Consider the following 11,297-nt stretch of genomic DNA (forward strand, 5'->3'; position numbering starts at 1 on the left):
ATGAGACACTGCCTGTACCTGCACTGATAAGCCCAGATGACCAAAAATGTCCATACCGAGAAGGCTAATAGTGCCATGGGATCCGACCACCAAAAACTGAGCGGCGAAGGAACGACTGTTGTAAGAGATTTGTGTGGAAAAAACGCCGTCCACTGATATAGTGTGATTACGTAAACTACTCAAGGCGGGAGTGTACGGGGATAAAGTCAGTGAGCCCAAACGTCGGTATGTGGCACCATCCACAATGGGAATGGATGATGCCGTGTCAGATCGGAAGACCACCGGAATATGCGCGACCTCCAAGGTAAGGAGAAAACGGGCACCCGACTGTGGAGTGATGGAGAATACTTGGCATCCAGGTCTTGAGGTGACGATTCGTGAGGAGCCTGTGCATCCGCAGGAAGCGTGGCATCTACTCGATGTTTCTGCGAAACCTGACACACCACTTCGATATGGATCGCTCGGCTGCAATTTTTTTTTTTAAAAAAAGAGATGAGGCCCCTCCACGTCCGCACCAACGTGGTGACCAAACCAAAAGTTCTACTGTCACCTCCGTAAACATGTTAGTTGTCTAGTATGTGGATCACAGGATGCTGGGCTGTGATGTTGTCCGTGCGTCTGGGTAAGGCTACGCATTAACACGGTCCATCAGGTGATAGATAGTGGACGAAACGCGAGTGAGGGTAGCGATTTGAAGAGCAGAGGAAAAAAAGTGCCATGGCTCGTGCCGTGGGAAAAAAACCTCTGCGACAGTGGGATGGGTAGTAAGAGCAGTAGTGGCTTACTAGCTGCGATAGTTCATGCAAGGTTGGATTTGTTAGTATAGGTATCATGCATCATTACCATGACAAGCGATGGCGATGTGTCCCAGTTGTTGCTGCTGCTGCATTCCTGGAACAATCAAGATCGTTATACAGTAGTGGAGATCGGCCACAGATCATCTCACTGTGTGGGGGATGTGTGGAGCTTGTTTGCATGCAGTGTACGGTACGGCTTCCCTGTGTGGTGCCAGTTATTCGACAGTGTACTCCAATCCAGCTGGATATCCAGTAATGGGTCTGATTTACAGGGGCTCGCCTGTGCCGTTATGTTTGCGTATGCTTGGCCATAGATGTTATGTCCTTCCAAGTATGTCTTTTGGTCTTTTATGTTTCCATCTATGGTTGTGGTCGTAGTTCCCCAGATTCAGAATAAACGGGTTCTGCGAATGTCGGGAGTTTCTGTATAGTCTTGTGGTGAGTTTGTGGATTACCTCCGTGAGAGTCTCAAGTCGGTATTCCCGGTGAAGGTCCGCGATGCGTGTGTATCGTGGAGCATTGCTTATGATTTTGAGTACTTTGTTTTGTATGAGCTGCAGACGGCGCAGACGTGTAGGCGCAGCGTATCCCCAGACAGGAGCTGCGTACGTCATCAGGGGTCGGATAAGTGTCATGTACATGGACCTCGACACCCTTCTGTTCAGTGTGCTACGCCTGTTGAGCATAGGATAGAGCTGTTTGAGCCTCGCGCTAGCTCGGTTGGTCATGTGTTGTATGTGGTCCCCCCAGAGTAATTTCCGGTCCAGCCAGACACCGAGGTATTTGACTTTCTCACGGAAACGTATTGGGCGTGCATGTAGAGTTATTGGTCTGCAGTGTCGGTGTTTGCGCAGTTGCTTCGGTCTTCTAGTGAACAGAACGGCTTCGCACTTGTCGACGTTTACTCTAACACGCCATTTCTCCAACCAAGGCTCGGCCACTCTGAGTGCAGTCTGTAGGCGTGACGTAATGTTTGATGGTTTCCAATCTTGCGCAAGGATGGCTGTGTCATCCGCGTAGATTGCCATCATTGTGTTGTGTGTGGTTGGGAGATCGTTTATGTAGAGGTTAAACAGCACGGGCCCTAGGATGCTTCCCTGGGGTACTCCCGCGTGTATACCGTGTTGTGTTGATTGTTTTCCCTGCACGTCGGTGTTGAAACTCCTGTCTGTGAGGTATGAGTGTATTAGACGCAGCAGCCCGTCAGGGAATCCCGCGTCGCTGAGTTTGTGGATGAGGCCGTTGTGCCATAGACGGTCGAAAGCCTTTTCGATGTCCAGGAACACTGCCCCTGTAGCTTTGTTTATGTTGAAGCGATGTGTTATATGTTCAACGACCCGTAGGAGTTGTTGTGTTGTGGAGTGGTGATTCCTGAAGCCGAATTGCTCCGGTCTCAGGATGTCATTTGTTATGCAGTGCCTAGTGATGCGTTTGAGAATCACCTTCTCAACAATCTTACTGAGCGAACTCAGAAGGCTGATGGGTCGGTAATTTTGTGGGAGGCTGTGGTCTTTCCCCGGCTTCCTGAACATCAGGACCTTGGCCGTCTTCCAAAAGGCGGGGAAGTGTTGGTGTTTTAGTATGGCATTCGTTATGTGTGTTAGGTACTCAGTTGCTTTAACCGTGAACTCCTGGAGGACACGGTTTTGAATGCCATCATGACCAGGGGCTTTCCTAGCAGCGGAATGCATTATAGCCCAGGAGACTTCGGCTGTGCTAGCATGTCGAATGTCGTCGCGCGATGGTTGGGCTAGAATGCGTGTAACCTCTTGGTCAGTAGCAAGTGTGAACACTGGATCTGATGGTACCAGGTTCGGTGCGAATGACGCTGCGAGTGTTAGAGCCATTAGTTCTGCTTTCTCTTCCGCTGAGTATGCAGGTCCGTCAGGTCCTTGAAGCGTTGGGGTGTATATTTTCTCCCTGGTGAAATGTCGGGCTAGCTGCCACACGCCAGGTCGTGCGGTGTCCAGCCCTTCGAGTTTTTGATTCCATTGTTGTGTTCTATGTGCTTGTATTTTATCGTGTATGATGCCCTGTAGTCTGTTAATGTGCCGTTTGAAGTACGGACGCCTGGTGCGCTGCCATTGTCTCCTGAGGCGATTCCTCATTGAGATTAGGCCCAGGATTTCCTGGGGCAGGGCCGCACTGCGTTGTTGTGAGGTGCGATCAGGTATGGTGCCTGCCATTGCGTCCCGGACGGCGTTAGTGAGGGTTTCCACTGCCTCGTCAATTTGTCCTGTTTCGTTAATTTCGTGTATAGGTGGGATGTGGCTATCAAGCGTTTGCTTGAACAATGTCCAATTCGCACGCCCGTAGTCCAACATCTTGCGTTGTTCTGTGTGCTGCAGTGTTTCCTCAATGTATAGTATTACAGGTTGGTGGTTTGAGGGCAGATCGTTTTCAACGGCAACGTTGAGTGTCGCTGTAATGCCCTCCATGAGGGCCATGTCTATCACGTCTGGCCTGTGTCCCCTCTGATAGGGAATGTGCGTCGGTTCAGCCGGCGCTAGTGTAATGTAGTTTCTACCTAGCGAATGTTCGTACAGTTTTTTGCCGTTGGGATTTCGTATGCGTGAATTCCATTCTGGGTGTTTTGCGTTCAGATCTCCAGCGACTATTACTCGCGGTGAAATGTTGAGTAATGTGCTGATATCGCGTGTTGAGATGCCTACGGGGCTGTTGTATACCGATATCAGCGTGGTGTAGGCTCCGTTGAACTTGACTCTGACGGCCGTAGCCTCAATTTTTTCCAGTTCAGGGAGCTCTATGTTTGTGTGCTCAATGTCTTTGTGTATGACGATTGCAGTTCCACCTGCCACGGCGTCGCCCGGTCGGTCGGTACGATAGACACAATAGCCAGGAAAGTTTAATTGCTTGTGCGGTTTAAGTTTAGTCTCGCTCAGTAGCGCGACAAGGATTCCCTTGCGCTCCATGAACGCGGCAAATTCTGCCCTTTTGTTGTGGATCGAGTCTGCATTCCAGAACAGGATCCGTGATAGTGTATGCGGGTCTGCGTTATGGGCCGGGTGTGGTGTATTATTCATGTAAGAGTGTGAAAGAGTGTTGTGATGGCAGTGTGTATGACAGCCCAGTATTGCCCGGGTTCGGCGCTCATGAGCTGGGTGATGAGTGTAGTGACGGCCATCAACACCTTGGTAAGGATTTGAACGGTCGTGTGTCGGGGGAATAGTGTTTCCAGTATTCCCCCAGGTGGTGTGCTGGTGTTGGGTGCGGCAGCCTGAGGTGCTGTTGTGGAGTTAGCGGCCGCTTGTGCGGGTATTGGTGTGTTGTTGGGAGCGGCATTTGTGCTTTGTGGCAGAGGTTGTGGCGCCTGTGTTACTTCTGTGGTGAGGGGGATGGTAGCGTGAGTTACAGTCTCGGTGTCTTGTTGACTGTTTTCCTGTGTGTTGCTGTTCCGTTGTTGCTGTGTGGCCTGTTGTGGTGATTTCGTGTTCCCCGCCCTGTGTTTGCGTGTGCGTCTATTCCTCCTCTGGGCTTGGGGTTCGGGGGGTTCTTGTGTGGGTGTGTTTTCCTGTATACGATGCGTTTCTTCGCAGCGCGTGATTTCCGGGAGTGGGGTCGTGTTGTTTGGGGGCATAGGTGTTGGTACCGATGCTTGCTGGGTATCAGGTGTTGCCTGTGGTTGTTGTGTGGCTGTTGCAGCAGTTGTTTCACGTGTGTGTGTAGGCCGCTGAGGTTCCGCAGCCTGTGCCGTCCCGCCAGGGCGTGCAACCGTGGCAAACGTTACGCCGTTCCTTACTGGGTTCGGCGCTGGCCTTGGACGTGGTATGTCGTACAGTACCCTACTTATGTCTTGCTTTCGCTTCAGCGCCTGTTTGTATGAGTTGCACTGTCTGAAGTTTGCCGCATGGGGCCCACCGCAGTTGGCACAGCGTCGCTGGTTTGGTTGTATTTGTGTGCATGTGTTGGATCTGTGATTGCCAGCGCATCCGCGGCAGCGAGTTGCCAGGCCGCAGCGGAGGGCCGAGTGGCCGAACCGCTGGCAGTTGTTGCATTGTTGGGGGACGTTGGGTGGTTGGCTGCAAGCCGTACATCTTGCTGGCCAGTGGGGGCACTCCGACCGTTGGTGAGTCCAGAAACAGTCTGGACAGCATAGAAGCTGGGTGAAAGGCTTCCTGTCACAGAGTGAACCAAGAGATCGACGTGGCTCCCGCTCGGCGCTAGGCAACTTGCGAGCAGCGAAAACAGTTGGATCAAGACGCAGAGGTTGTAGCCGGTGAGACTGTTCAAAAGCACGAATGACCGGCAGACAGGTTTCGAGGGACGTGTCCTGTAACTTCAAAATATCAGCCCAAAGACACTCGTCTGGGGCGTGAAACACCACCATGTCGCGAATCAACGAAGAGGCATAAGACTGCTTGCAGGCAACGTTGGCGCACCGGTATTTACAATCACGAGATAGACCCCTGCAGAGTCGTAATCCATTCCAGATAAGTCTAACCTGGGAACTTTCGACAAGAAAAGGAAGTCTGATGGGCTGACATGACGTGTATTTGTGCGTCAGAGTAATCAAAAAGGCAGCCGTTAATGTGAGTAAACTGTGTGGCTGATCCCGGTGGAGGTTCGAGTCCTCCCTCGGGCATGAGTATGTGTGTGTTTGTCTTTAGGATAATTTAGGTTAAGTAGTGTGTAAGCTTAGGGACTGATGACCTCAGCAGTTAAGTCCCATATTAAAAAGAAAAGAAAAACAATGTATGTAAATGAGAGATCTCGAGGGGACTGCTCAGGGTACAACTGCTGAATTAAACGATACACCTGTAGACGGACTGTTGATAAAAAAGAGCCCGACTTCGATTTTCGTCGTGGATCTCATGTGCCAGTAAATGTTCCAGCCGTTCGACATAATTTGACCATGGTTTGACAGACCTATCGAAAGCCGGAAACGTCAGTGGAGCCACGTGCAAAGTGTACAATTTACCTGCGATGGAATCAACTCCATGAACTACCTCTTGCAACGCTGGGGAGTGAGAGCGAATTTGTGAAAGCGTGAGCGTTGCCTGAATCTGCTGTAGACTTTCCACCAAGGACTGAAGAAGCTCCTCGGAGGAGGCCATTCCGTTCGAAAATGGAAGTTTTATCCTCGTCTCCAGTAACTGTAGTGTCCTGCGGTCAGCAGGAAAGAACTAACAGTCAATTTTAACACACTTTATTAAAGGAAAACGCCTTCTTGGCGTACACTAAGTGCTAAATGCAACAGCAAACAGAAAAAAACCCACAATACTTGCGGTGGCAAACCAGATAAGGAAACAAGACAGTGTAAGAAAATAGTGACGAAAATCTACTCTACAAAATACGACGCGCTCCTACAATGCTACGGCGAGTTAGTACAATGCTAGAGGCCGGCGTAAGTACTGGCCGGAGCTGTTCCTAGCGGTTGGTAAACGCTGCCAGTCTGACGGTTTTTTTTCTTTATTGTTATTTTAAAACCTGTACAACAGGCAGGCTGTCAGCAGCATTCTACGCTGCTCTTCAGCCATAGAATACACAATGAGAAAAAACAGTAAGAATACACGAAAGTTACAGACCGGTGGGCAATAAAACAGGAGACACACAAAGACAAACACGGAGCCGTTCACACTCGACGACAATCCACACTGCAAACTGTTGGCACGACACACAAACACTGAAGACGGCGATGGCACAGGTGAACGATGGAGTGCGACGGTGAACACTGAACACCAAACACGACAGCACACACGAGACACTGATGGCGATGATCTCCGGCGCGCGAAAGTCCACGTAGCGTGTGCGAGTCCGGGGACCTGCCAAGAGGGGAAGAAGGGTGAGGGGAGAACAAAGATGCCAATGGCTGAGGAGATGGGAGGAGGAGTAGAGGGACAGGGGAGGGGAAGCCCAGAGGAGGAGTGGGGAGAAATGGAGGAGGGAGGGAGGGTGCCCAAAGGAACAAACACAGGAAGAAAGAGGGAGGATCAATGTTGGTAGGAGGGGTATATGGAGGGGAGGAGGGCATCATCAGGGAGGGGGAGCTGGCGGAAGCCACCTTGGGAGAGAGTAAGGAGGGTGAAGAGATGGAGACCGCGTGGGACATGGAAATACAGGCGCGGCAGCCAGTCTGACGGTCTAGGCGTGCTTATAAAGCAAGGTCGGCAGAGTCCTACATGAGTCATGTGGTGTCACCACCAGACACCACACTTGCTAGGTGGTAACCTTTAAATCGGCCGCGGTCCATTAGTATACGCCGGACCCGCGTGTCGCCACTGTCAGTGATGGCAGACCGAGCGCCACCACATGGCAGGTCTAGAGAGACTTACTAGCACTCGCCCCAGTTGTACAGCCGACGTTCATAGCAATGGTTCGCTGACAAAGACGCTTTCATTTGCCGAGACGATAGTTAGCATAGCCTTCAGCTACATTTGCTACGACCTAGCAAGGCGCCGTATTCAATTGATAATTAATATTATGAAGCATGTACCGTAACGAGAGATGTTCTACAAATGTGGATTAAAGTTAAGTATTACAGCAACTGCGTCCATTTTCTAAGTTCCCATTTCCTTTTAACTGTTCCAGACCTCACGCCAATCTGCGTGAGCTTAACGCGTGCCTTTCGGCTTCCTCTCGTTGTGACTTGGCTGTCGTGCTAAGTCACATCGTATTTGGCGACGACGATTTAACGGTTGTATTGCTCTAATTTACTTGTCATGGCTTCGCCACAATCTCCAGATCTACTGTCCGAATTTTATCGCTTGCAGAATCAGCAGACGCAGGCCTTATTGGATGCCCTTGGACAGCTCGTCCAGGGTCAACGTGCAATGCAAAACGATGCGGCAGCCGCCGCTCCACCGCTACCGCAGCCACAACACGCAGTTGCACCACCTTTTCGTCATTTCGATGCGGCACTGGAAAGCTGGAAGGAGTGGTCACGTCAATTTGGATTCCATCTCGCCGCCTACAGAACTCAAGGTAACGAGCGGCAGCCTCACTTATTGGCGTGTGTAGGGGTGCAGACATACCGTGTGATAGTGAAATTATTTCCCCGCCGCGACGTAGCAACTCTGTCCTACGAAGAAATTTTGTCTGCATTAGATGCATATTTCAAGGAATCAGTCAATGTAGCTGCAAAACGGTATACGTTCTTTCGTACAAAACGTACGGCCGGTCAAACTAATCGGGAGTGGGTTGCAACTTTGCAAGGCCTTACTAGGGATTGTGCTTTTGAGTGTGAATGAGGACTCCCTTATTCAGATACTATGGTGCGTGATGCAATTGCACAGAACGTTTCTGATGTTCCTATACGGGAGCAAATTTTGAAACTAGTCAATCCCTCCCTTCGACAAGTGATAGACATATTGGATAGGCAAGACACACTTGACTTTGCTCAGGAATCATTTGAAACTTCGCCAGCTGTGTGTCACGTTAACCGGCCCGCCAGGCGAGCTGTACGGAACAGTAAACAGCCCTCGCGCTCGCCCGCGCAGCTGCCGCCAAGCTCTCAACCACGTGTCCCGCGGCAGCAAGCAAATGCAGTGCTACAATCACGTCCGCAGTGTGCAAGCAGACATTCGCGTGAGAATTGCCCGTCACGCCAAGCTATTTGCATTTTCTGTAATAAAAAAGGACATGTTCAGAGTGTTTGCCAGAAAAAGCTCAGATCGGACACTAAAAACCATTCCAGGCCCTTTGCTTCGCGCCGGAATCGACCCAAGAATACTCAGGCTCGCGAATTTTCGCCCTTGGAAATTCATGTAGTTAATTCCACTCCACCCACTGCCACTCTCTCTAAAAGTGACTGTGTGCATCCCACAAAATGTGTGCGTCGACCTCGACGGAAATCCCGTCAACTCGAGAGTGCTTCTGTTCCAGTGTCAGTTCAAATTGCACGAGACAGTCGCTCTTGTCGTCAGCAGGACAATAAACTTTTTGTAGACTTGGACATTCATGGCAACGTGATCCCATTCCAGCTCGATACCGGAGCTGCAGTTTCATTGATCAATAAAGACGCGTACAAACAACTGGGCACACCTCCGTTGCGTGCTGCAAATAGTTACTCCAGTCAGAATATCCCTGTGTTAGGACAGTGCAGCCTTCTTGCAACATACAAGGGACAAACAAAACTTGTGTCATTTTACGTACTTCGTTCTTCTTCTGCAGTGAACTTGTTTGGTTTAGATTTATTTCAGTTGTTTAACTTGTCTATAGTCAATCAGGTCCTATCAGTAAACAAGACTGTGCCTTCAGCCAGTGTTTCTAGTCTATGTGAGGAATTTGCAGACATTTTTGCACCGGGCCTAGGTTGCGCTAAGAACTATGCAGCACATTTGGAACTGAAAGTCAACGCGCAACCGAAATTTTTCCGAGCGCGCAATGTTCCTCACGCATTGCGTGATGAGGTCGCAAGAACATTAAACGATTTAGAATCACAAGGTGTGATTGAACGTGTGCAGGCTTCTCTCTGGGCCTCACCCTTAGTAATTTTGCCAAAACCTTCTGGAAAATTGAGACTTTGTGTGGACTTCAAGGCAACAGTGAATCCACAACTAGTGATTGCAACTTTTCCTTTACCCCGCCCGGAAGATCTTTTTGACAAACTGTGCCCGGGTAAATATTTTTCGAAGTTGGACCTAGCAGATGCGTACTTGCAAATACCAGTGGACGACGAATCCCAGCGCGTCTTGGCGGTTAACATGCATCTTGGTTTGTATCGATTCAAAAGACTACCATTCGGGTGTGCATCCGCCCCTGCATTGTTTCAGCAATATCTACAAACTGTTTGTGCGTCGGTCCCTACAGCAGCAAACTATCTGGACGATATTGTGATCTCCGGGAAGACGGAAGAAGAACATTTAGCCAATCTCAGAACATTATTTCAGGTCTTGCGACACAATGGTCTTCGCTTGAGGAAGGACAAAAGTGTGTTTTTTGCTCGTGATTTACCATATGTGGGACATATACTCAGTGCCCAAGGCATACATCCTAGTCCAGAGCACCTCCGGGCCATACAAGACGCGCTTCGCCACAGAATTTGAAGCAGCTACAGAGTGTGCTGGGTAACATTAATTATTACAACCGATATATTCCCCATGCCTCTTCCATTTCAGCTCCGCTTCATCGCTTACGCCGTAAAGGTGTTCCGTTCATCTGGACGACGGAATGCGAACGCGCCTTTCGCCAGTTGAAATCGGCGTTGCTTTCCAATACTTGCCTTACGCCATTCGATCCCCAGAAATCCCTTTTGTTGATGGTAGATGCATCGGATTTCGGGATCGGTGCTGTGCTTGCGCACAAAGATGGCTCGCATGATCACCCTATTGCCTTTGCGTCCAAATTGCTCTTGTCTGCGCAAAGAAATTATTCACAGATGGAGAAAGAAGCCTTGGCTCTCGTATTTGGTGTTACTAAGTTTCAAGATTTCTTGTACGGTCGTCACTTTACCATCATCACAGACCACAAACCTTTAACATCGCTTTTTCATCCGACCAAGCCTGTACCTCCACGTACAGCGCAGAAATTCATTCGCTGGTCTATTTTCCTCTCGCAGTACCGCTACGATATCTTGTATCGGTCCACTGCTAAGCACGGAAACGCCGATGCGTTGTCCCATTTGCCTGTTGCTGAGGTTCGAGCATTCGATTCTTCCGAACTTGCTTGCATGTTCATTGATGTGGAAACCGATGACGTGGTCGAATCGTTTCCGATTGATTTTCGTCGTGTAGCTACAGCCACAGCTGCTGACCCTGTCCTTGCTACCGTTTTGCGTTTTGTTGCTACGCAATGGCCCTTGTCGAAAACACGGATCGAGGATCCGTTGGTTCGCAGATTTTTTGCTCACAAGGAGAGTCTTTTTGTTCGACTTGGTGTTTTGCTGTTGCGTTCTGATAATGATCAGTCCAGGGTCGTGGTCCCACGTTCGTTACAGTCCTCTGTCTTACGGCTTCTCCACCAAGGACATTGGGGTATAGTGCGAACGAAACAACTTGCTCGTCAGCACTGTACTTGGTTCGGAATCGATGCTGCGATTACGCATATGTGCTCTTCTTGCATGGCGTGTGCCGAACAACAATCCGCACCACCGCGGAAATTCTTTGCATGGCCAAAAGCCACTTCCCGGTGGCAACGCTTACACATCGATTTTGCCGGTCCATTCTGGAATGCTCGGTGGTTGGTTGTGGTCGATTCTTTCAGTAATTTTCCTTTTGTTGTCCGGATGTCTTCCACGACGTCCTCTGCCACCATCCAAGCGTTATCTGCTATCTTTTGTATTGAAGGTCTTCCACAGACTATTGTTTCCGACAATGGCCCACAATTCATGTCCGCAGAATTTCAGTCATTCTGCAAGGCCAATGGTATTCAACATCTGACATCCGCGCCGTTTTCGCCTCAGTCTAACGGTGCCGCTGAACGATTGGTCTGGTCTTTCAAGTCACAGATGTTGAAGTTGAAAGAGTCGCGTTCTCGGGAGGACGCGTTGTTGCTCTTTTTGTCTTCGTATCGCTCGCCGGCTGAGTTGCTCCACGGTCGTCC

This window comes from Schistocerca serialis, chromosome 3 (genome assembly GCF_023864345.2).
Source record: "Schistocerca serialis cubense isolate TAMUIC-IGC-003099 chromosome 3, iqSchSeri2.2, whole genome shotgun sequence".
Classification (NCBI taxonomy): Eukaryota; Metazoa; Arthropoda; class Insecta; order Orthoptera; family Acrididae; genus Schistocerca; species Schistocerca serialis.